Source organism: Schistocerca gregaria, chromosome 8 (assembly GCF_023897955.1).
Source record: "Schistocerca gregaria isolate iqSchGreg1 chromosome 8, iqSchGreg1.2, whole genome shotgun sequence".
In the NCBI taxonomy this organism is placed as follows: domain Eukaryota; kingdom Metazoa; phylum Arthropoda; class Insecta; order Orthoptera; family Acrididae; genus Schistocerca; species Schistocerca gregaria.
In genome coordinates, this window is record NC_064927.1 from 22349892 (window position 1) to 22371509 (window position 21618).

General features: G+C 45.3%; 6 non-coding genes across 6 annotated transcripts; all 6 read left to right on the top strand.

Moving 5' to 3' along the window:
- Positions 1-4970: 4970 nt before the first annotated feature.
- Positions 4971-5043, top strand: Trnak-cuu (transfer RNA lysine (anticodon CUU)). The gene has a single exon. It is a non-coding gene; the product is annotated as a tRNA-Lys (tRNA).
- Positions 5044-6477: 1434 nt separating this feature from the next.
- Positions 6478-6550, top strand: Trnak-cuu (transfer RNA lysine (anticodon CUU)). The gene has a single exon. It is a non-coding gene; the product is annotated as a tRNA-Lys (tRNA).
- A 1429-nt stretch (positions 6551-7979) lies between these two features.
- On the top strand, positions 7980-8052 carry Trnak-cuu (transfer RNA lysine (anticodon CUU)). Its single transcript has one exon. It is a non-coding gene; the product is annotated as a tRNA-Lys (tRNA).
- A 1419-nt stretch (positions 8053-9471) lies between these two features.
- On the top strand, positions 9472-9544 carry Trnak-cuu (transfer RNA lysine (anticodon CUU)). The gene has a single exon. It is a non-coding gene; the product is annotated as a tRNA-Lys (tRNA).
- A 6728-nt stretch (positions 9545-16272) lies between these two features.
- Trnak-cuu (transfer RNA lysine (anticodon CUU)) lies at positions 16273-16345 on the top strand. The gene has a single exon. It is a non-coding gene; the product is annotated as a tRNA-Lys (tRNA).
- Positions 16346-17788: 1443 nt separating this feature from the next.
- Trnak-cuu (transfer RNA lysine (anticodon CUU)) lies at positions 17789-17861 on the top strand. The gene has a single exon. It is a non-coding gene; the product is annotated as a tRNA-Lys (tRNA).
- The last annotated feature ends 3757 nt before the right edge of the window (positions 17862-21618 follow it).

The window sequence follows — 21618 nt, forward strand, 5'->3', positions numbered from 1 at the left end:
AGATTTCTTAATGTTTTTTCGAAATGATATGTTGCCAGAGTTTTTCCTAATTACACTCCCGTCTTCGGTAACGTAGTTCCGTTGCAGGCCTATAAGATCGCTACGCTGAAGATCAATAAAATTTGTAGCACATTTAATTTACAAAATTTAAAAGATTTCCTGTATGCAGCTGATGTGGACATTTTGTTTTTATAAGAAGTAACAAACATCAAACTTGACTTCATACAGGGGTATAATGCTATAGTCAATCCTGGAATTGGATGTGATTTGGGTACCGCATTTCTTTTCAAAGAGGGCGTCGTCATTACAGACGTAACAAAACTGCCTAACGGCAGAGGCATTGCCGGCACGCTTTATAACACCAGGATTATTAATGTCTATGCCCCATCTGGTTCTACCAATCGGTGCCAACGAGCACAGTTTTTTAAGGAGGGAATTGTTCCTTTGTTTGGTGTACACTGCACCCATACCATCCTTGGAGGCGACTTTAACAGTGTCATACATGCCAAAGACCAAACTCCGAACTACAACAAATCGCCGGACCTGGAACGTATCGTCACCGACCTCCGTTTAACTGATTCGTGGGAGCAAAAGCACGGCGCGGCACCCGGCTTTACCCACCTCACTAATCATTCAGCGAGCCGGTTGGATCGAATATATGTCTCGCCCAATCTGAAACACCGCATCCTGCAGTCTGAAGTTTCGCCAACCGTTTTTTCGGACCACGCTGCATATATATGCACATTAAATTTGGAACGACAAGGAACCTGTCGATATAAAGGGCCATGGAAACTTAATGTTTCACACTTAAAAGATCCTGCCTGTCGAGAAGCCTTTCTCACCACTTGGAGAGCCTGCGAGACCAAACTCATCTCTTACCACTCGACTTTGGATTGGTGGCTCAAATGCGCCAAACCTCAGATCCGGAGATGTTTCATCAACTACTCCCGGGAGAAGAGCTTTTGGCGGAAAATAACGATAGAATTTTACTTTCATTGTCTCCGAGAACTCTACCTGCAAGGTGCTACAGCTATTGGGAACCATGGGAGAATTTAAAAAATCCAGGCAAAAATACTGACATTAGGGCGACAACAGCTTGAAGGATACCAAATAAGGTCAAGAGCAGAGACTGTGGCGCAAAAATAAGCCACTTCGGTATATCATGTGATTCGTGAAACTAAACGAGGATTCTGCAAAATACTGACGGAGCTTAAAACTGATAATGGAACCACCTTGACAATGCACAACGACATAAAAGCAGAAATACTAACCCATTTCGACAACTTGTTTTCACATAAAGAGGTAGACGAAAAAGCACAGGACGATTTACTGACCCACCTGCAAGGACGCGTTGGTAACGCGTACGCGGAAGCTCTAATAGCGGAGGCGACCGAAGACGATGTACACTATGCTGTCTATCAAAGTGCAAAACATAAATCCCCTGGAGCTGACGGCATACCAGCAGAATTTTATCAAGTCTTCTGGGAACATATAAAACATAGAATTACATACATCTGTAATGAACTTCTGAACCTCAATAAGGAGATACCGAAAGATTTTCGCGAAGGTATGATAGTGTTAATCGCAAAAAAATCGCCTGGCAAGAAAATTGGAAATTTGAGACCAATCACTCTGCTGAACAGTGACTATAAAATTTTTTCGCGGCTCTTAGCCCACAGACTTAAAAATGTAATGGCCAGCGTCACCGGCCCATATCAGTCTAGCGCGGGCAAAGGTAGGAAAATTCAGCAGACGCTGTCCGACTATCGCGACATAATTTCAATAGCAGAAGTATGTCGACTATAATGTGCCATCGTGTCGTTAGATTTCGATAAAGCCTTCGACAGGATCAGCCACTCCTACCTCCTGAAAACGATAGGCGCAATGGGTTTTCCGCCGAGATTCGTCGACCTCATACGACGTTTGGTAACGAATAACTACTCCAGAATCATCATAAATGGACAGCCTAGCCGGCCAGTCGAGATCGCATGTTCCGTCAGGCAAGGTTGTCCGTTGTCCATGGCACTTTTTGCCATGGCCATCGAACCTTTGCTCGCTACCTTGACTCAGCGGTTACAAGGATTGCAAATACGAGGAAACAAAATAATATGTAAAGCTTAAGCAGACGATGTTGGGTTTCTCGTTATGAACGTAGCGGAAGTCGAGACGGCAATGCACATAATAGAAAAATACGAACGAGCGTCAGCCGCGAGGTTAAACAAAACCAAGTCCGGCATATTCATTATCGGACGTGGCATTGGCATGCGCACACACGGTCAGTTACGTGAGCTAACAGCCTTGAAGTGTCTCGGCATTGATTTCCGAAAAAATATACGTCAAACTATTGCGGCCAACTACAGACAAGTACTAACTACCATACGAGCTAGTGTACGGACACATAGTATTCGACAATTAAATGAAATTCAGAGAGTGTCTTTAGCGAACGTCTCTATTACTTCCAAAGTCAATTATGTCGCCCAGATACTGCCAATACCCGCCGGCATCGCCAAACAAATTATGTCAGCAATACGCTATTTTGTGAGCCGTGGCCACATATTTAAAATCCAGTATGACACTCTGACGCTCGCCACTAATAATGGCGGCTTAAACTTAACGAATGTTACTAAAAAGTCGCAGGCTCTGTACATCTCCAATACGTTTCAACAATGGAGACAATCCGGCAGCTGTATCGCCACGCACTTGCTATCTGAAATAGCTCCAGATGACCTCTCTCCACCCATTAATGTGCAGCACATACCGAGCGGACTTTACCATTTACGATGGTTTTTAATAGAATATAGCTACCTACATTCAAGAATTCCGGAAAAAGACATGACAAACGTAAAAGAAATATATGGCAAATTGATGGGAGAAAAGAAGAACAAAAAAATAGAACAAAACTAACCATGTTCTAACTGGAAAGTGATATGGGCAAATATTCATAACAGTAACTTAGCTACTCATCTGAAAGCAACATGGTACTTTGTTGTAAATAGGAAAGTTGCAACAAACTCGAAACTTCTTACGATCCACTTAGCGGATTCGCCTTTGTGTGCAACGTGTAGTTTAATTGATAACGCAGAACATCGTTTCGTGTGAGACAAGGTTAAAGATATCTGGCTGAATGTCCGACGAAAGCTGGCACTCATCCTTCGAACGTCACCTAACGCTATAACGCCTGCGGACTTTTTGACACCGGATGATGTACCCTTTCCTAACACGAAACGCAACGCAGTCAATTGGCTGAAAGCGGCAACGGTCCATTACCTCTTCACGAAGGAAGAGAAAAGCCAAGAGGATTTTTGGATCTATCTGCTAACTGAGCATCACATGTTACTGAAGACTAGTAAATATAAAGAAACATACGCAAATTTTTTAATCAAGACCTTGATGTAAAAGAATTAACAAGAAATATCTGCGGACACAGAAGACAAACGTAAGAGAGTGTTCACCACTACTAACTTACTTTACAATCGTGGAAAAAAATAAAATAAAATAAAATAAAATAAAAATTATTTTAGTTTTTACCGGAATTGCCGTTCTTTGAGTTCAACGTTTATTAATTTATTTTTCAAGAAGCCATTATAAATAGTTGCTTCTCACCGAATATGGTTTGTTTTTTAAGCATTTTCAGAGAGAAGAGGCAGTTTCGGAATGCCCTCTGACGTTTCTTTGTCAAGGAAGCCTATTTGCTTTAAGTGTGACAACAAAAAACAGCGATGAAGAAGGAAACAAACTGAACATAACTTCTGTTTCTACCTACTGAAGACTTCATTCTTTTTTCACATTATCAATAAGCCCAAAGAAGGGGTACATTAGTTTCTCCTCGATAAAGGGATTAACTTTGTCTCATCAGTTTATGGTTATGTCCATGGCGTGAGAAGCCGACGCCGATGAAGGCGAATTATGGAGAGCGCAAGGATGGGCTAATAGGGGTGATGGGAGGCCCAAAAAAATAAAAAAAAAAAAGTTGGTAGAGCGGTGGACTGTAGTGGAGGATTCACAGTTATCCATAGGTCGCTGGTTCAAATCCGGCCCAGAGGACTGTTTTTCTAATCTCAGGAGCAAAGAGGCTCCAGATCATGCCCACTGAGTCAGAACCTCCCTATGTTTTAAACCTATTTTAAAGGAAATTCATTTGTTCAGCTTGTAATAGCTAGTTGACAATCATGGGATTTTTAACCTTCGTGGGATAATGATATTTATTCGAATTATCGTAAAATTGCTTGCTCTTACAGGTATTACTCGTTTAATGTTCTATATAGGTCACAAAGTCGCACCAATATTCGGCCGTTTTATAGACGCATCGTTTTTTACACAAACATAGAAACTAACGCCGTGAGCCTATTGCTGCTACTTCCTCAGCGAGAAACTCTTACAGAAAATTTAGACTAAACGAAGGTTCCACCGAGATTCGAACTCGGATCGCTGGATTCAGAATTTCTAAAAAAAAAAAAAAATGGATAAGGCGTCGGACTTCGGATCTGAAGATTACAGGTTCGAATGCTGTCACGCTCGTGTTTTATCAGTTCTGAAAAAGAAACATACCGTTTTAATGTAGCATTTGAGCAGTACGAAACCGTCTGAATGTTGCTGTTGACCATTTTCTGCTTGGAGATGCTCTTGAGCTTGAAACACACACTACAAGACCGGTGTTAACTAGCGAAATGGTCGGCAGAGTGCCGTCACCCCGAGTTTACACTGGCACTTGCACATCTAAAACAACGTCGGAAAGTAACTCGTTCGCCTTTTGAGTCACATCAAGTATGAGTGTTAATTTTGACGCCACTAGCTTTGCAGGTTGTCATGCAATTCCTTTACCTCTCAGAAATGATTATGAAATAAAAGTGAAGTACGTGACGAGTGTGACGTTAGGAAAACGTTAGGCAGCATGGAGAGATTCTGTATGGGACCACCCAACCCAAACGAGTACTGTGTGACGTGCTTTCTGGCAAGTATTCACCGAAGCAGGCGGGCTAGCTCAGTTGGTAGAGCATGAGACTCTTAATCTCAGGGTCGTGGGTTCGAGCCCCACGCTGGGCGGAACGGAATTTTCTTCCGCTGCAGATGTAAATTACCGTTTTTCTGATTAACGTGATGTAATGGAAATAGCAACTTTAAACTTTGCCTACGTCTCTGTCAGTCGCAAAGAAACTGTATTCGAAGGTGAAGGTGATTTTGTAGACATGTGTGAAAGACATGTTCTGAAATGCAAGTGTTGTTGTTTGGAGAGCACATCGGTTATGTGTCAGATGTGTGGCCAAGCAGTAATGGGTCGCCATAGCTGCAAACATTAGTCGGTAATATGAAGTGTTGTCAGCTGAAGTCTGATGATCCAGACGACCGTAAGGACGAAGTAAGCAAAAGTACCGCAAGTCCGCGCCTCTTTAGGTCAGTGGTAGAGCACTGGACTAGTAAACCAAGGGTCGTGAGTTCCATCCTCAAAGGAGGAAGTCGTATTTTGGAAATCAGTTGCGCGTCGTGGCCGTATAGCACACAGTATCTGTGATGACGAACAATTAGCGACATGCCTTTTATTAAGAATTACTCTCAGATGTGATTAAGGCGAATGGCGCAGATAAAGCCTTTGCCAAAGCGGTACAGCATAAGGTGGGACGAGGCAGTCTGAATTACATTTTATAGATGTATTTCTCACATATGTCAGAGCCTCTCGCGGTCGTCGTCGTCGTCGTCGTCGCCGCCGCCGCTTCTGTAGAAGTAGCAAATGGCCATCGTGGCAAATGCGGCGAGGCACGCCCTGCCTTCGATTCCGTATGCACAAAGTGTGTGGTCTTGTTTCCCAGTCTATCTTTGGTCGGTCACGTAAGAGGTTGAATGTAACGAATGGGTGGGAAAGAGCAAGGGCAGCGGCTGTGTAGAACGATAACACAAAATATCAGGGGTGTCAGCGTTTCGAGATGAGTCATATACAAGTTGCACTTGGTCGTCAGTGACTGTGTGGCCTAATGCATAAGGCGTCGGACTTCGGATCTGAAGATTACAGGTTCGAATGCTGTCACACTCGTGTTTTATCAGTTCTGAAAAATAAACATACCGTTTTAATGTAGCATTTGAGCAGTACGAAACCGTCTGAATGTTGCTGTTGGCCATTTTCTGCTTGGAGATGCTCTTGAGCTTGAAACACACACTACAAGACCGGTGTTATCTAGCGAAATGGTCGGCAGAGTGCCGTCACCCCGAGTTTCCGCTGGCACTTGCACATCTAAAACAACGTCGGAAAGTAACTCGTTCGCCTTTTGAGTCACATCAAGTATGAGTGTTAATTTTGACGCCACTAGCTCTGCAGGTTGTCATGCCATTCCTTTACCTCTCAGAAATGATTATGAAATAAAAGTGAAGTACGTGACGAGTGTGACGTTAGGAAAACATTTGGCAGCATGGTGAGATTCTGTATGGGACCACCCAACCCAAACGAGTACTGTGTGACGTGCTACACGGCAAGTATTCACCGAAGCAGCCGGGCTAGCTCAGTGGGTAGAGCATGAGACTCTTAATCTCATGTTCGTGGGTTCGAGCCCCACGCTGGGCGGAACGGAATTTTGTTCCGCTGCAGATGTATATTACCAATTTTCTGATTAACGTGATGTAATGGAAATAGCAACTTTAAACTTTGCCTACGTCTCTGTCAGTCGCAAAGAAACTGTATTTGAAGGTGAAGGTGATTTTGTAGACATGTGTGAAAGACATGTTCTGAAATGCAAGTTTCGTTGTTTGGAGAGCACATCGGTTATATGTCAGATGTGTGGCCAAGCAGTAATGGGTCGCCATAGCTGCAAATATTAGTCGGTAATATGAAGTGTTGTCAGCTGAAGACTGATGATCCAGACGACCGTAAGGACGAAGTTCGCAAAAGTACTGCTAGGCCGCTCCTCTTTAGCTCAGTGGTAGAGCACTGGACTAGTAAACCAAGGGTCGTGAGTTCCATCCTCAAAGGAGGAAGTCGTGTTTTGGAAATCAGTTGCGCGTCGTGGCCGTATAGCAAACAGTATCTGTGATGACGAACAATTAGCGACATGCCTTTTATTAAGAATTACTCTCAGATGTGATTAAGGCGAATGGCTGCAGATAAAGCCTTTGCCAAAGCGGTACAGCATAAGGTGGGACGAGGCAGTCTGAATTACATTTTATAGATGTATTTCTCACATATGTCAGAGCCTCTCGCGGTCGTCGTCGTCGTCGCCGCCGCCGCTTCTGTAGAAGTAGCAAATGGCCATCGTGGCAAATGCGGCGAGGCACGCCCTGCCTTCGATTCCGTATGCACAAAGTGTGTGGTCTTGTTTCCCAGTCTATCTTTGGTCGGTCACGTAAGAGGTTGAATGTAACGAATGGGTTGCAAAGAGCAAGGGCAGCGGATGTGTAGAACGAAAACACAAATTATCAGGGGTGTGAGCGTTTCGAGATGAGTCATATACAAGTTTCTCTTGGTCGTCAGTGACTGTGTGGCCTAATGGGTAAGGCGTCGGACTTCGGATCTGAAGATTACAGGTTCGAATGCTGTCACGCTCGTGTTTTATCAGTTCTGAAAAAGAAACATACCGTTTTAATGTAGCATTTGAGCAGTACGAAACCGTCTGAATGTTGCTGTTGACCATTTTCTGCTTGGAGATGCTCTTGAGCTTGAAACACACACTACAAGACCGGTGTTAACTAGCGAAATGGTCGGCAGAGTGCCGTCACCCCGAGTTTCCGCTGGCACTTGCACATCTAAAACAACGTCGGAAAGTAACTCGTTCGCCTTTTGAGTCACATCAAGTATGAGTGTTAATTTTGACGCCACTAGCTCTGCAGGTTGTCATGCCATTCCTTTACCTCTCAGAAATGATTATGAAATAAAAGTGAAGTACGTGACGAGTGTGACGTTAGGAAAACATTTGGCAGCATGGTGAGATTCTGTATGGGACCACCCAACCCAAACGAGTACTGTGTGACGTGCTACACGGCAAGTATTCACCGAAGCAGCCGGGCTAGCTCAGTCGGTAGAGCAAGAGACTCTTAATCTCATGTTCGTGGGTTCGAGCCCCACGCTGGGCGGAACGGAATTTTGTTCCGCTGCAGATGTATATTACCGTTTTTCTGATTAACGTGATGTAATGGAAATAGCAACTTTAAACTTTGCCTACGTCTCTGTCAGTCGCAAAGAAACTGTATTTGAAGGTGAAGGTGATTTTGTAGACATGTGTGAAAGACATGTTCTGAAATGCAAGTTTCGTTGTTTGGAGAGCACATCGGTTATATGTAAGATGTGTGGCCAAGCAGTAATGGGTCGCCATAGCTGCAAATATTAGTCGTTAATATGAAGTGTTGTCAGCTGAAGTCTGATGATCCAGACGACCGTAAGGACGAAGTATGCAAAAGTACCGCTAGGCCGCGCCTCTTTAGCTCAGTGGTAGAGCACTGGACTAGTAAACCAAGGATCGTGAGTTCCGTCCTCAAAGGAGGAAGTCGTGTTTTGGAAATCAGTTGCGCGTCGTGGCCGTATAGCAAACAGTATCTGTGATGACGAACAATTAGCGACATGCCTTTTATTAAGAATTACTCTCAGATGTGATTAAGGCGAATGGCGCAGATAAAGCGTTTGCCAAAGCGGTACAGCATAAGGTGGGACGAGGCAGTCTGAATTACATTTTATAGATGTATTTCTCACATATGTCAGAGCCTCTCGCGGTCGTCGTCGTCGTCGTCGTCGTCGTCGTCGTCGCCGCCGCCGCTTCTGTAGAAGTAGCAAATGGCCATCGTGGCAAATGCGGCGAGGCACGCCCTGCCTTCGATTCCGTATGCACAAAGTGTGTGGTCTTGTTTCCCAGTCTATCTTTGGTCGGTCACGTAAGAGGTTGAATGTAACGAATGGGTTGCAAAGAGCAAGGGCAGCGGATGTGTAGAACGAAAACACAAATTATCAGGGGTGTGAGCGTTTCGAGATGAGTCATGTACAAGTTGCGCTTGGTCGTCAGTGCCTGTGTGGCCTAATGGATAAGGCGTCGGACTTCGGATCTGAAGATTACAGGTTCGAATGCTGTCACGCTCGTGTTTTATCAGTTCTGAAAAAGAAACATACCGTTTTAATGTAGCATTTGAGCAGTACGAAACCGTCTGAATGTTGCTGTTGACCATTTTCTGCTTGGAGATGCTCTTGAGCTTGAAACACACACTACAAGACCGGTGTTAACTAGCGAAATGGTCGGCAGAGTGCCGTCACCACGAATTTCCACTGGCACTTGCACGTAACTCGTTCGCCTTTTGAGTCACATCAAGTATGAGTGTTAATTTTGACGCCACTAGCTCTGCAGGTTGTCATGCAATTCCTTTACCTCTCAGAAATGATTATGAAATAAAAGTGAAGTACGTGACGAGTGTGACGTTAGGAAACATTTGGCAGCATGGTGAGATTCTGTATGGGACCACCCAAACGAGTACTGTGTGACGTGCTACCGGCATGTATTCACCGAAGCAGCCGGGCTAGCTCAGTCGGTAGAGCATGAGACTCTTAATCTCAGGTTCGTGGGTTCGAGCCCCACGCTGGGCGTAATGGAATTTTGTTCCGCTGCAGATGTATATTACCGTTTTTCTGATTAACGTGATGTAATGGAAATAGCAACTTTAAACTTTGCCTACGTCTCTGTCAGTCGCAAAGAAACTGTATTTGAAGGTGAAGGTGATTTTGTAGACATGTGTGAAAGACATGTTCTGAAATGCAAGTGTTGTTGTTTGGAGAGCACATCGGTTATATGTAAGATGTGTGGCCAAGCAGTAATGGGTCGCCATAGCTGCAAATATTAGTCGTTAATATGAAGTGTTGTCAGCTGAAGTCTGATGATCCAGACGACCGTAAGGACGAAGTACGCATTAGTACCGCTAGGCCGCGCCTCTTTAGCTCAGTGGCAGTCAGCCAGCGGCTGCGCTGGAGGTCGGACGTGCCGTGCTGTGTGCTGTGCTGCGTTAGCTCCGCGTGGTAAGTCTCTGCTCTTGCTGCAACGCGTCGCTGTCTATAGTATTTGTGTAGACAGGAAAAAGAATTAAGAGATGTCGCAACCGCAACGAAAAGATACTTTGAAATTCACGTTTGATCGCAACTTTGTCCGACCGAGGTCATTTGATGTTGAACAGTATTTAGAGGATGATGTTAAAATAGGACTTGAAGATATTATCGGCATACATTCCTCGATTATGAACAGTGTGGTTTTCGTGAAACTTGCCAGTCCAGAATTGTGTGAAAGGATAGTTCGATCTTGTGGTGGCATTCTGAAATTTAAACATGCTAACGGAAATGTTGGTTAGGTTACCGTTGCCCATGCTGGTCTAGGTATTCGGACCGTGCGAGTCTTTGAACTTCCCTTTGAAATTACAAGTGACCAGATAAATGCTGTTATTGCTCCATACGCGAAAGTTTTGAGTAATATTGCCGAACGGTGGTGTGCTGCACACAAATTCCTTGTTTTGAATGGTGTGCGCCAATTAAAAGTCGAATTGCAGAAGCACATTCCGTCGTTTATAAACGTCTGCGGATATAGAGCTGTTGTGATGTATGATGAGCAACCGAAAACGTGTGCTGTCTGCAATTTACCAGGCCACGTTCGTGCAGAATGTGTTCAAAGGCGAGTGGCGCAACTGCCTGCCGGCGATGTCGTCAGGCCCCCTGCTATGTCAACGCTGCCCGTGACATACGTCGCCGTAGCGCGCGGTTTTGCAAGCGCCACTGCGCCCCCCGAAGTTACTACGAATACCGACCCACAAGCGACCGACCAACCGACCGACTCAGGTGTAGCATCTGTAGACACTCAACCCTCCTGCGAAGACATATCTGATCCTGCCCTTGTCGCCGTGGAATCGCCCAATGAGGCAATGGATACGGACGCGACCTCAGTCGCTTCGGGTAGTGCTCCTCGGCATCCTGGAGCTTCTTTAGGAGGTATCAAAAGCGTATCAGGTGCACAGAAAACGGACTCGCAACCAGCCGTTTCTAGTGGTGCTCCTCCGAATCCTGCAGCTGCCTTAGGCACTGACCACAGCCCGTCAAGTGCAATGAAATCAGACCTGGCGTCAATCACTTCGAGTAGTGCTACTTTGCAACCTGAGGCTTCTTCAGGTACCGTCCAAAGTCCACCACGAGACGCATCTCCCAAGAAATCTAAAAAACGGAGGATCGCGCGTCAAGGTGCAGAGCAGACTGCACCACAACTGCGTGAACAGGCGAAGGAAAAAGGGGGCAAAATACGTCAATCTGCATCTGAGAACTTGCAGTGCAATCAGCAGTCATCTAACGAAGACCCTGTGTCCTTGGATAGTACCTCAGGTTCTGCCAGTTTGCCCTCCGATGACGTAGCAATTACCCGAACCGAAGATAAAAATCACCAGCAAACACCTGAATATAGTGCACCACTTAATGACGAACCGATGACAGGGCTGTCGAATCCGTGGGCAGACGATGTCGACGACACTACAAAGGAGGACGAAATTATGGACACCACAGGAACCGTTACAGTCACCACGATGGCCACACCACGAGATGACGTCGTCTTGAATGTCATCGCCGCGACGGATACTGTCCCAGACACGGAGAAGCCGACTGATCCCTTCCCAAGTCATGAATATTTCTAGTCTGAACGGTTTTACTGACTTGTGTCCACATGTCTCTCGGGTCAGATTTCTTAATGTTTTTTCGAAATGATATGTTGCCAGAGTTTTTCCTAATTACACTCCCGTCTTGGCTAACGTAGTTCCGTTGCAGGCATATAAGATCGCTACGCTGAACATCAATAAAATTTGTAGCCCATTTAATTTACAAAATTTAAAAGATTTCCTGTATGCAGCTGATGTGGACATTTTGTTTTTACAAGAAGTAACAAACATCGAACTTGACTTCATACAGGGGTATAATGCTATAGTCAATCCTGGAATTGAATGTGATTTGGGTACCGCATTTCTTTTCAAAGAGGGCGTCGTCATTACAGACGTAACAAAACTGCCTAACGGCAGAGGCATTGCCGGCACGCTTTATAACACCAGGATTATTAATGTCTATGCCCCATCTGGTTCTACCAATCGGTGCCAACGAGCACAGTTTTTTAAGGAGGGAATTGTTCCTTTGTTTGGTGTACACTGCACCCATACCATCCTTGGAGGCGACTTTAACAGTGTCATACATGCCAAAGACCAAACTCCGAACTACAACAAATCGCCGGACCTGGAACGTATCGTCACCGACCTCCGTTTAACTGATTCGTGGGAGCAAAAGCACGGCGCGGCATCCGGCTTTACCCACCTCACTAATCATTCAGCGAGCCGGTTGGATCGAATATATGTCTCGCCCAATCTGAAACACCGCATCCTGCAGTCTGAAGTTTGGCCAACCGTTTTTTCGGACCACGCTGCATATATATGCACATTAAATTGGGAACGACAAGGAACCTGTCGATATAAAGGGCCATGGAAACTTAATGTTTCACATTTAAAAGACCCTGCCTGTCGAGAAGCCTTTCTCACCACCTGGAGAGCCTGCGAGACCAAACTCATCTCTTACCACTCGACTTTGGATTGGTGGCTCAAATGCGCCAAACCTCAGATCCGGAGATGTTTCATCAACTACTCCCGGGAGAAGAGCTTTTGGCGGAAAAGAACGATAGAATTTTACTTTCATTGTCTCCGAGAACTCTACCTGCAAGGTGCTACAGCTATTGGGAACCATGGGAAAATTAAAAAAATCCAGGCAAAAATACTGACATTAAGGCGACAACAGCTTGAAGGATACCAAATAAGGTCAAGAGCAGAGACTGTGGCGCAAAAAGAAGCCACTTCAATATATCATGTGATTCGTGAAACTAAACAGGTATTCCGCAAAATACTGACGGAGCTTAAAACTGATAATGGACCCACCTTGACAATGCACAACGACATAAAAGCAGAAATACTAACCCATTTCGACAACTTGTTTTCACATAAAGAGGTAGACGAAAAAGCACAGGACGATTTACTGACCCACCTGCAAGGACGCGTTGGTAACGCGTACGCGGAAGCTCTAATAGCGGAGGCGACCGATGACGATGTACACTATGCTGTCTATCAAAGTGCAAAAAATAAATCCCCTGGAGCTGACGGCATGCCAGCAGAATTTTATCAAGTCTTCTGGGAACATATAAAACATAGAATTACATGCATCTGTAATGAACTTCTGAACCTCAATAAGGAGATACCGAAAGATTTTCGCGAAGGTATGGTAGTGTTAATCGCAAAAAAATCGGCTGGCAAGAAAATTGGAAATTTGAGACCAATCACTCTGCTGAACAGTGACTATAAAATTTTTTCGTGGCTCTTAGCCCACAGACTTAAAAATGTAATGGCCAGCGTCACCGGCCCATATCAGTTTAGCGTGGGCAAAGGTAGGAAAATTCAGCAGACGCTGTCCGACTACCGCGACATAATTTCAATAGCAGAAGTATGTGGACTAAAATGTGCCATCGTGTCGTTAGATTTCGATAAAGCCTTCGACAGGATCAGCCACTCCTACCTCCTGAAAACGATGGGCGCAATGGGTTTTCCGCCGACATTCGTCGACCTCATACGACGTTTGGTAACGAATAACTCCTCCAGAATCATCATAAATGGACAGCCTAGCCGGCCAGTCGAGATCGCATGTTCCGTCAGGCAAGGTTGTCCGTTGTCCATGGCACTTTTTGCCATGGCCATCGAACCTTTGCTCGCTACCTTGACTCAGCGGTTACAAGGATTGCAAATACGAGGAAACAAAATAATATGTAAAGCTTATGCGGACGATGTTGGGTTTCTCGTTATGAATGTAGCGGAAGTCGAGACGGCAATGCACATAATAGAAAAATACGAACGAGCGTCAGCCGCGAGGTTAAACAAAACCAAGTCCGGCATATTCAATATCGGATGTGGCATTGGCACGCGCACACACGGTCAGTTACGTGAGCTAACAGCCTTGAAGTGTCTCGGCATTGATTTCCGAAAAAATATACGTCAAACTATTGCGGCCAACTATAGACAAGTACTAACTACCATACGAGCTAGTGTACGGACACATAGTATTCGACAATTAAATGAAATTCAGAGAGTGTCTTTAGCGAACGTCTCTATTACTTCCAAAGTCAATTATGTCGCCCAGATACTGCCAATACCCGCCGGCATCGCCAAACAAATTATGTCAGCAATACGCTATTTTGTGAGCCGTGGCCACATATTTAAAATCCAGTATGACACTCTGACGCTCGCCACTAATAATGGCGGCTTAAACTTAACGAATGTTACTAAAAAGTCGCAGGCTCTGTACATCTCCAATACGTTTCAACAATGGAGACAATCCGGCAGCTGTATCGCCGCGCACTTGCTATCTGAAATAGCTCCAGATGACCTCTCTCCACCCATTAATGTGCAGCACATACCGAGCGGACTTTACCATTTACGATGGTTTTTAATAGAATATAGCTACTTACATTCAAGAATTCCGGAAAAAGACATGACAAACGTAAAAGAAATATATGGCAAATTGATGGGAGAAAAGAAGAACAACAAAATAGAACAAAACTATCCATGTTCTAACTGGAAAGTGATATGGGCAAATATTCATAACCGTAACTTAGCTACTCATCTGAAAGCAACATGGTACTTTGTTGTAAATAGGAAAGTTGCAACAAACTCGAAACTTCATTCGATCCACTTAGCGGATTCGCCTTTGTGTGCAACGTGTAGTTTAATTGATAACGAAGAACATCGTTTCGTGTGCGACAAGGTTAAAGATATCTGGCTGAATGTCCGACGAAAGCTGGCACTCATCCTTCGAACGTCACCTAACGCTATAATGCCTGCGGACTTTTTGACACCGGATGATGTACCCTTTCCTAACACGAAACGCAACGCAGTCAGTTGGCTGAAAGCGGCAACGGTCCATTACCTCTTCACGAAGGAAGAGAAAAGCCAAGAGGATTTTTGGATCTATCTGCTAACTGAGCATCACATGTTACTGAAGACTAGTAAATATAAAGAAACATACGCAAATTTTTTAACCAAGACCTTGATGTAAAAGAATTAACAAGAAATATCTGCGGATAACATTTTCAGAGAGAAGAGGCAGTTTCGGAATGCCCTCTGACGTTTCTTTGTCAAGGAAGCCTATTTGCTTTAAGTGTGACAACAAAAAAAAAAAAAAAAAGTGGTAGAGCACTGGACTAGTAAACCAATGGTCGTGAGTTCCGTCCTCAAAGGAGGAAGTCGTGTTTTGGAAATCAGTTGCGCGTCGTGGCCGTATAGCAAACAGTATCTGTGATGACGAACAATTAGCGACATGCCTTTTATTAAGAATTACTCTCAGATGTGATTAAGGCGAATGGCGCAGATAAAGCCTTTGCCAAAGCGGTACAGCATAAGGTGGGACGAGGCAGTCTGAATTACATTTTATAGATGTATTTCTCACATATGTCAGAGCCTCTCGCGGTCGTCGTCGTCGTCGTCGTCGTCGTCACCACCGCCGCTTCTGTAGAAGTAGCAAATGGCCATCGTGGCAAATGCGGCGAGGCACGCCCTGCCTTCGATTCCGTATGCACAATGTGTGTGGTCTTGTTTCCCAGTCTATCTTTGGTCGGTCACGTAAGAGGTTGAATGTAACGAATGGGTGGGAAAGAGCAAGGGCAACGGATGTGTAGAACGAAAACACAAATTATCAGGGGTGTGAGCGTTTCGAGATGAGTCATATACAAGTTGCACTTGGTCGTCAGTGACTGTGTGGCCTAATGGATAAGGCGTCGGACTTCGGATCTGAAGATTACAGGTTCGAATGCTGTCACGCTCGTGTTTTATCAGTTCTGAAAAAGAAACATACCGTTTTAATGTAGCATTTGAGCAGTACGAAACCGTCTGAATGTTGCTGCTGACCATTTTCTGCTTGGAGATGCTCTTGAGCTTGAAACACACACTACAAGACCGGTGTTAACTAGCGAAATGGTCGGCAGAGTGCCGTCACCCCGAGTTTCCGCTGGCACTTGCACATCTAAAACAACGTCGGAAAGTAACTCGTTCGCCTTTTGAGTCACATCAAGTATGAGTGTTAATTTTGACGCCACTAGCTCTGCAGGTTGTCATGCCATTCCTTTACCTCTCAGAAATGATTATGAAATAAAAGTGAAGTACGTGACGAGTGTGACGTTAGGAAAACATTTGGCAGCATGGTGAGATTCTGTATGGGACCACCCAACCAAAACGAGTACTGTGTGACGTGCTACACGTCGTATATTCACCGAAGCAGCCGGGCTAGCTCAGTCGGTAGAGCGTGAGACTCTTAATCTCAGGTTCGTGGGTTCGAGCCCCACGCTGGGCGGAACGGAATTTTGTTCCGCTGCAGATGTATATTACCGTTTTTCTGATTAACGTGATGTAATGGAAATAGCAACTTTAAACTTTGCCTACGTCTCTGTCAGTCGCAAAGAAACTGTATTTGAAGGTGAAGGTGATTTTGTAGACATGTGTGAAAGACATGTTCTGAAATGCAAGTGTTGTTGTTTGGAGAGGACATCGGTTACGTGTCAGATGTGTAGCCAAGCAGTAATGGGTCGCCATAGCTGCAAATATTAGTCGGTAATATGAAATGTTGTCAGCTGAAGTCTGATGATCCAGACGACCGTAAGGACGAAGTACCCAAAGGTACCGCTAGGCCGCGCCTCTTCAGCTCAGTGGTAGAGCACTGGACTAGTAAACCAAGGGTCGTGAGTTCCATCCTCAAAGGAGGAAGTCGTGTTTTGGAAATCAGTTGCGCGTCGTGGCCGTATAGCAAACAGTATCTGTGATGACGAACAATTAGCGACATGCCTTTTATTAAGAATTACTCTCAGATGTGATTAAGGCGAATGGCGCAGATAAAGCCTTTGCCAAAGCGGTACAGCATAAGGTGGGACGAGGCAGTCTGAATTACATTTTATAGATGTATTTCTCACATATGTCAGACCCTCTCGCGGTCGTCGTCGTCGTCGTCGTCGTCGTCGTCACCACCGCCGCTTCTGTAGAAGTAGCAAATGGCCATCGTGGCAAATGCGGCGAGGCACGCCCTGCCTTCGATTCCGTATGCACAATGTGTGTGGTCTTGTTTCCCAGTCTATCTTTGGTCGGTCACGTAAGAGGTTGAATGTAACGAATGGGTGGGAAAGAGCAAGGGCAACGGATGTGTAGAACGAAAACACAAATTATCAGGGGTGTGAGCGTTTCGAGATGAGTCATATACAAGTTGCACTTGGTCGTCAGTGACTGTGTGGCCTAATGGATAAGGCGTCGGACTTCGGATCTGAAGATTACAGGTTCGAATGCTGTCACGCTCGTGTTTTATCAGTTCTGAAAAAGAAACATACCGTTTTAATGTAGCATTTGAGCAGTACGAAACCGTCTGAATGTTGCTGTTGACCATTTTCTGCTTGGAGATGCTCTTGAGCTTGAAACACACACTACAAGACCGGTGTTAACTAGCGAAATGGTCGGCAGAGTGCCGTCACCCCGAGTTTCCGCTGGCACTTGCACATCTAAAACAACGTCGGAAAGTAACTCGTTCGCCTTTTGAGTCACATCAAGTATGAGTGTTAATTTTGACGCCACTAGCTCTGCAGGTTGTCATGCCATTCCTTTACCTCTCAGAAATGATTATGAAATAAAAGTGAAGTACGTGACGAGTGTGACGTTAGGAAAACATTTGGCAGCATGGTGAGATTCTGTATGGGACCACCCAACCCAAACGAGTATTGTGTGACGTGCTACACGGCGTATATTCATCGAAGCAGCCGGGCTAGCTCAGTCGGTAGAGCATGAGACTCTTAATCTCAGGTTCGTAGGTTCGAGCCCCACGCTGGGCGGAACGGAATTTTGTTCCGCTGCAGATGTATATTACCGTTTTTCTGATTAACGTGATGTAATGGAAATAGCAACTTTAAACTTTGCCTACATCTCTGTCAGTCGCAAAGAAACTGTATTTGAAGGTGAAGGTGATTTTGTAGACATGTGTGAAAGACATGTTCTGAAATGCAAGTGTTGTTGTTTGGAGAGGACATCGGTTACGTGTCAGATGTGTAGCCAAGCAGTAATGGGTCGCCACAGCTGCAACTATTAGTCGGTAATATGAAGTGTTGTCAGCTGAAGTCTGATGATCCAGACGACCGTAAGGACGAAGTACCCAAAGGTACCGCTAGGCCGCGCCTCTTTAGCTCAGTGGCGCAGTCTGCCTGCGGCAGCGGTGGTGAGCGGACCTCCAGGGCCAGCGCGCTGCGGCAGGAAGTGTTTACGTCAGGCGGTGAGTCGCGTGCTTACAGCGTCTGCTTATTAGTATTCGTTCCGTTTTGTAGGATCTGATATGGAATTATGAATCCGACTAACAGGAAAGATACCTTGAAGTTTACCTTTGATAGGAACTTTTCGAAACCAAATTCGTTTGAAGTTGAAGCATGGTTAGAGGAAGCAGCTAAGATTACTTTTGATGACATTGTAGGGATAAATTTCTCTATCGTGACTAGTGTTGTTTATGTGAAATTAACGTCCTCTGAACTGTGTGATAGAATTGTGGAGTCCAGTGGAGGTGTACTGAAGTTTAAACATAGCGATGGTACCGTCAGTGATGTCAGCATTACGCATGCTGGACTGGGCATCCGAACGGCACGTATTTTCGAACTCCCGTTTGAAATAACAGCCGCGCAAATAAATTCTGCATTGACACCTTACGGGAGGGTCATTAACAATTTTGCGGAGCGTTGGTCCAAAGCCCACAAATTTCCGGTGCTTAACGGCGTCAGGCAGGTTAAGATCGATATACAGAAGCACATACCTTCATATATTTACGTAGGTGGACATCGCGGAATTGTCATATATGATGGGCAGCCAAAAACGTGTGCCGGCTGTGGTGCGCCCGGCCACGTGCGCTCTGAATGTATACAAAGACGGGTGACGCAGATACCTGTCGGTGAAGCCGCTAGCCCCCCTGTGACGACGGCACTGCCACTGACATACGCTGTCGCGGCTTCTGGTCTTCCACCCGCGACCCCGAATGTAGATGCCCCTCGTTTGAATGATGTTTTGGCCGATAACGTCAAAGAACCGAGTGCTGACGCGGCACCGCCGCTACCACACTCAGAGATGGAGGTAACGACGGATGACTCCCCAGTGGTTGATGCCACTGGTACTGAGGATGAAGCAGACGCTGTGTTCCCGGCGGATCAACCCCAGAGTCAACAGTCCACTTCGGATGTTGATGATACTGCGAACCCTAACAGGAAGCCTTCCAAAAAGAAGCGGAGACTTGCACATCAAGGAGCCAATCAGCTCGCCCCACAGCTCCGCGACAAAGCGAAACGAATAAGCAGCCAAATGTGTCAGAACACTTCTGAACCCTCTGAAGTTGGTCTCCCTGCGTCTGGTCGAATGGACATTGATCCTGTAGTGTCTCCCCCTGTGAATCCACGACGGGTGGAAGATAGTGATACCTCGAGTAGAGTCGTTTTGCCGGATACCCACGCTCAAGGAAACGCAGGATCGCTTTTGTCAGAGGCCACTCTCACTGGGAATTGGGCACAGGAAATGGAAGTATTGGATGCGAGCAATGATGCGGCTGTCATGCGGACCATTGAGACGGAATCTTCGGCACCCCCCACAGAGCAGCATACACCAACCGTACCGGGAACTACAGGAACTCCGACTGACGCGCTTGGCCTCAATTTCGTTAGCCATCCTTCTAAGACTGTTTAATTAATAGTATGTGCCTTCTCCCATGAACGAGCCCCAAGCCTATAAAATTGCCACGTTAAACATCAATAAGATACAGTCGTACTGGCGGCTCCGTAATTTACAAGATTTTGTATACGCAGCGGATATCGATATTCTGTTACTTCAAGAAGTCGCTGCGATTGAACTTGACCGAATAACTGGTTATACTACTCTCTCCAATTCCGGGAGCGGTGCGAATTTAGGGACAGCGATTCTGTTAAAAGAAGGGATTGTAGCGACCGACGCAGAAAAACTGCCTGATCATAGAGGGATCGCTGTCACTTTCCATCGGACACGCATAATCAATGTTTACGCCCCGTCCGGCAGTAGCAATAGGCGTGCTAGGGCTGAGTTCTTCACAAGCGCCATAGTCCCACTTTTTAGGGGAACCTACGATCGTATAATTTTTGCGGGTGACTTCAATTGTGTCTTAAGTCCAAAAGACCAGACGCCTAATTTTAACAAATCTGGAGAACTAGAACGTATCGTCCAAGAAATGAACCTCATTGACACATGGGAGCATACGCACGGATCGGCACCTGGGTTCACTCATGTCACGAACCACTCTGCAAGCCGGCTAGACAGAATCTATGTATCGGCGTGTATGAAGACTCAAGTCCTCCAATCCGAAGTTTGGCCCAAAATTTTTTCCGATCATGCCGCATATATTTGTACTGTTAACATGGTCAAGCAAGGCACATTTCGCGGCAGAGGTTTCTGGAAACTTAACAATGCTCTCCTTAACGATGTTGACTGTCACCGTGTCTTTAACGAAACATGGGAGGCATGTGAACGACGGGTTGCACAGTATGCCTCCGTTACTGAATGGTGGATAACACATGCCAAACCAACTTTATCAAAAATGTTTAAACGCTACGCTCGGGACAAATCCTGGTGGCAACGGCAAACGTCTGAGTTTTATTTTACTTGTCTCAGGGAGCTTTACCAGTCCGATGTGACTGTACCTGAAAAATTTATGCAGATTAAAAAAATTAAGGCAAAATTATTAAAACTTCAGCGGCAGCAGGCAGAAGGCTTTCAAATAAGGTCCAGGCCCCAGAATGTGATAGACGACGAAATGACATCCATGTTTCACGTCATTCGTGAAAATAAGAGGGGGCGGCGGAGATTAATAACTCGTCTTCAGTTGAGTGAAGGCGTTGCGCTCACGCGGCAACAAGACATACGGAACGCACTTCACAAATACTTGGCAGGTCTCCTGACAACGACACATACCGACGATGGAACTCACGATGAATTACTCAATAACTTGCAAAGGACTTTGGGTGCTTCTGAAGTCGAAACTCTCATGCGAGAAATTGATGAAGACGAATTGGATTCTGCGCTATCACGAAGTCCGAAAAATAAATCGCCGGGACCCGACGGTCTCACTGCCGAATTTTATCTTACTTTCTGCGACAAATTAAAGCCCAAGTTGTTGAGTATGTTTAATGAAATTTTACGGCCAGATTTTAATGTTCCTCAGGCTCTCGTGGAAGGCATCGTGGTTTTAATCCCTAAACGCCCAATGTGCAGTTCTGTTGACGATTTTCGGCCGCTTACTTTACTGAACAGTGACTACAAAATTTTAGCACGTATTATTTCTAATAGATTGAAAATGTTGATGAATACTGTCATTGGTCAGTACCAGACCAGTGTAGGTGTCGGTAGGACGATCTTCCAAAATTTGTCTCAATACAGGGACGTTATAGCCATTGCAGATGCGTGTAAGATACGGTGTGCGCTAGTTTCCCTTGACTTTTCAAAGGCATTCGACAGAGTAAACCATCAGTTTCTCATCCGGACGATGCATGCCATGGGATTTCCACTACGTTTTATCAATCTTATACTTGAGCTCCT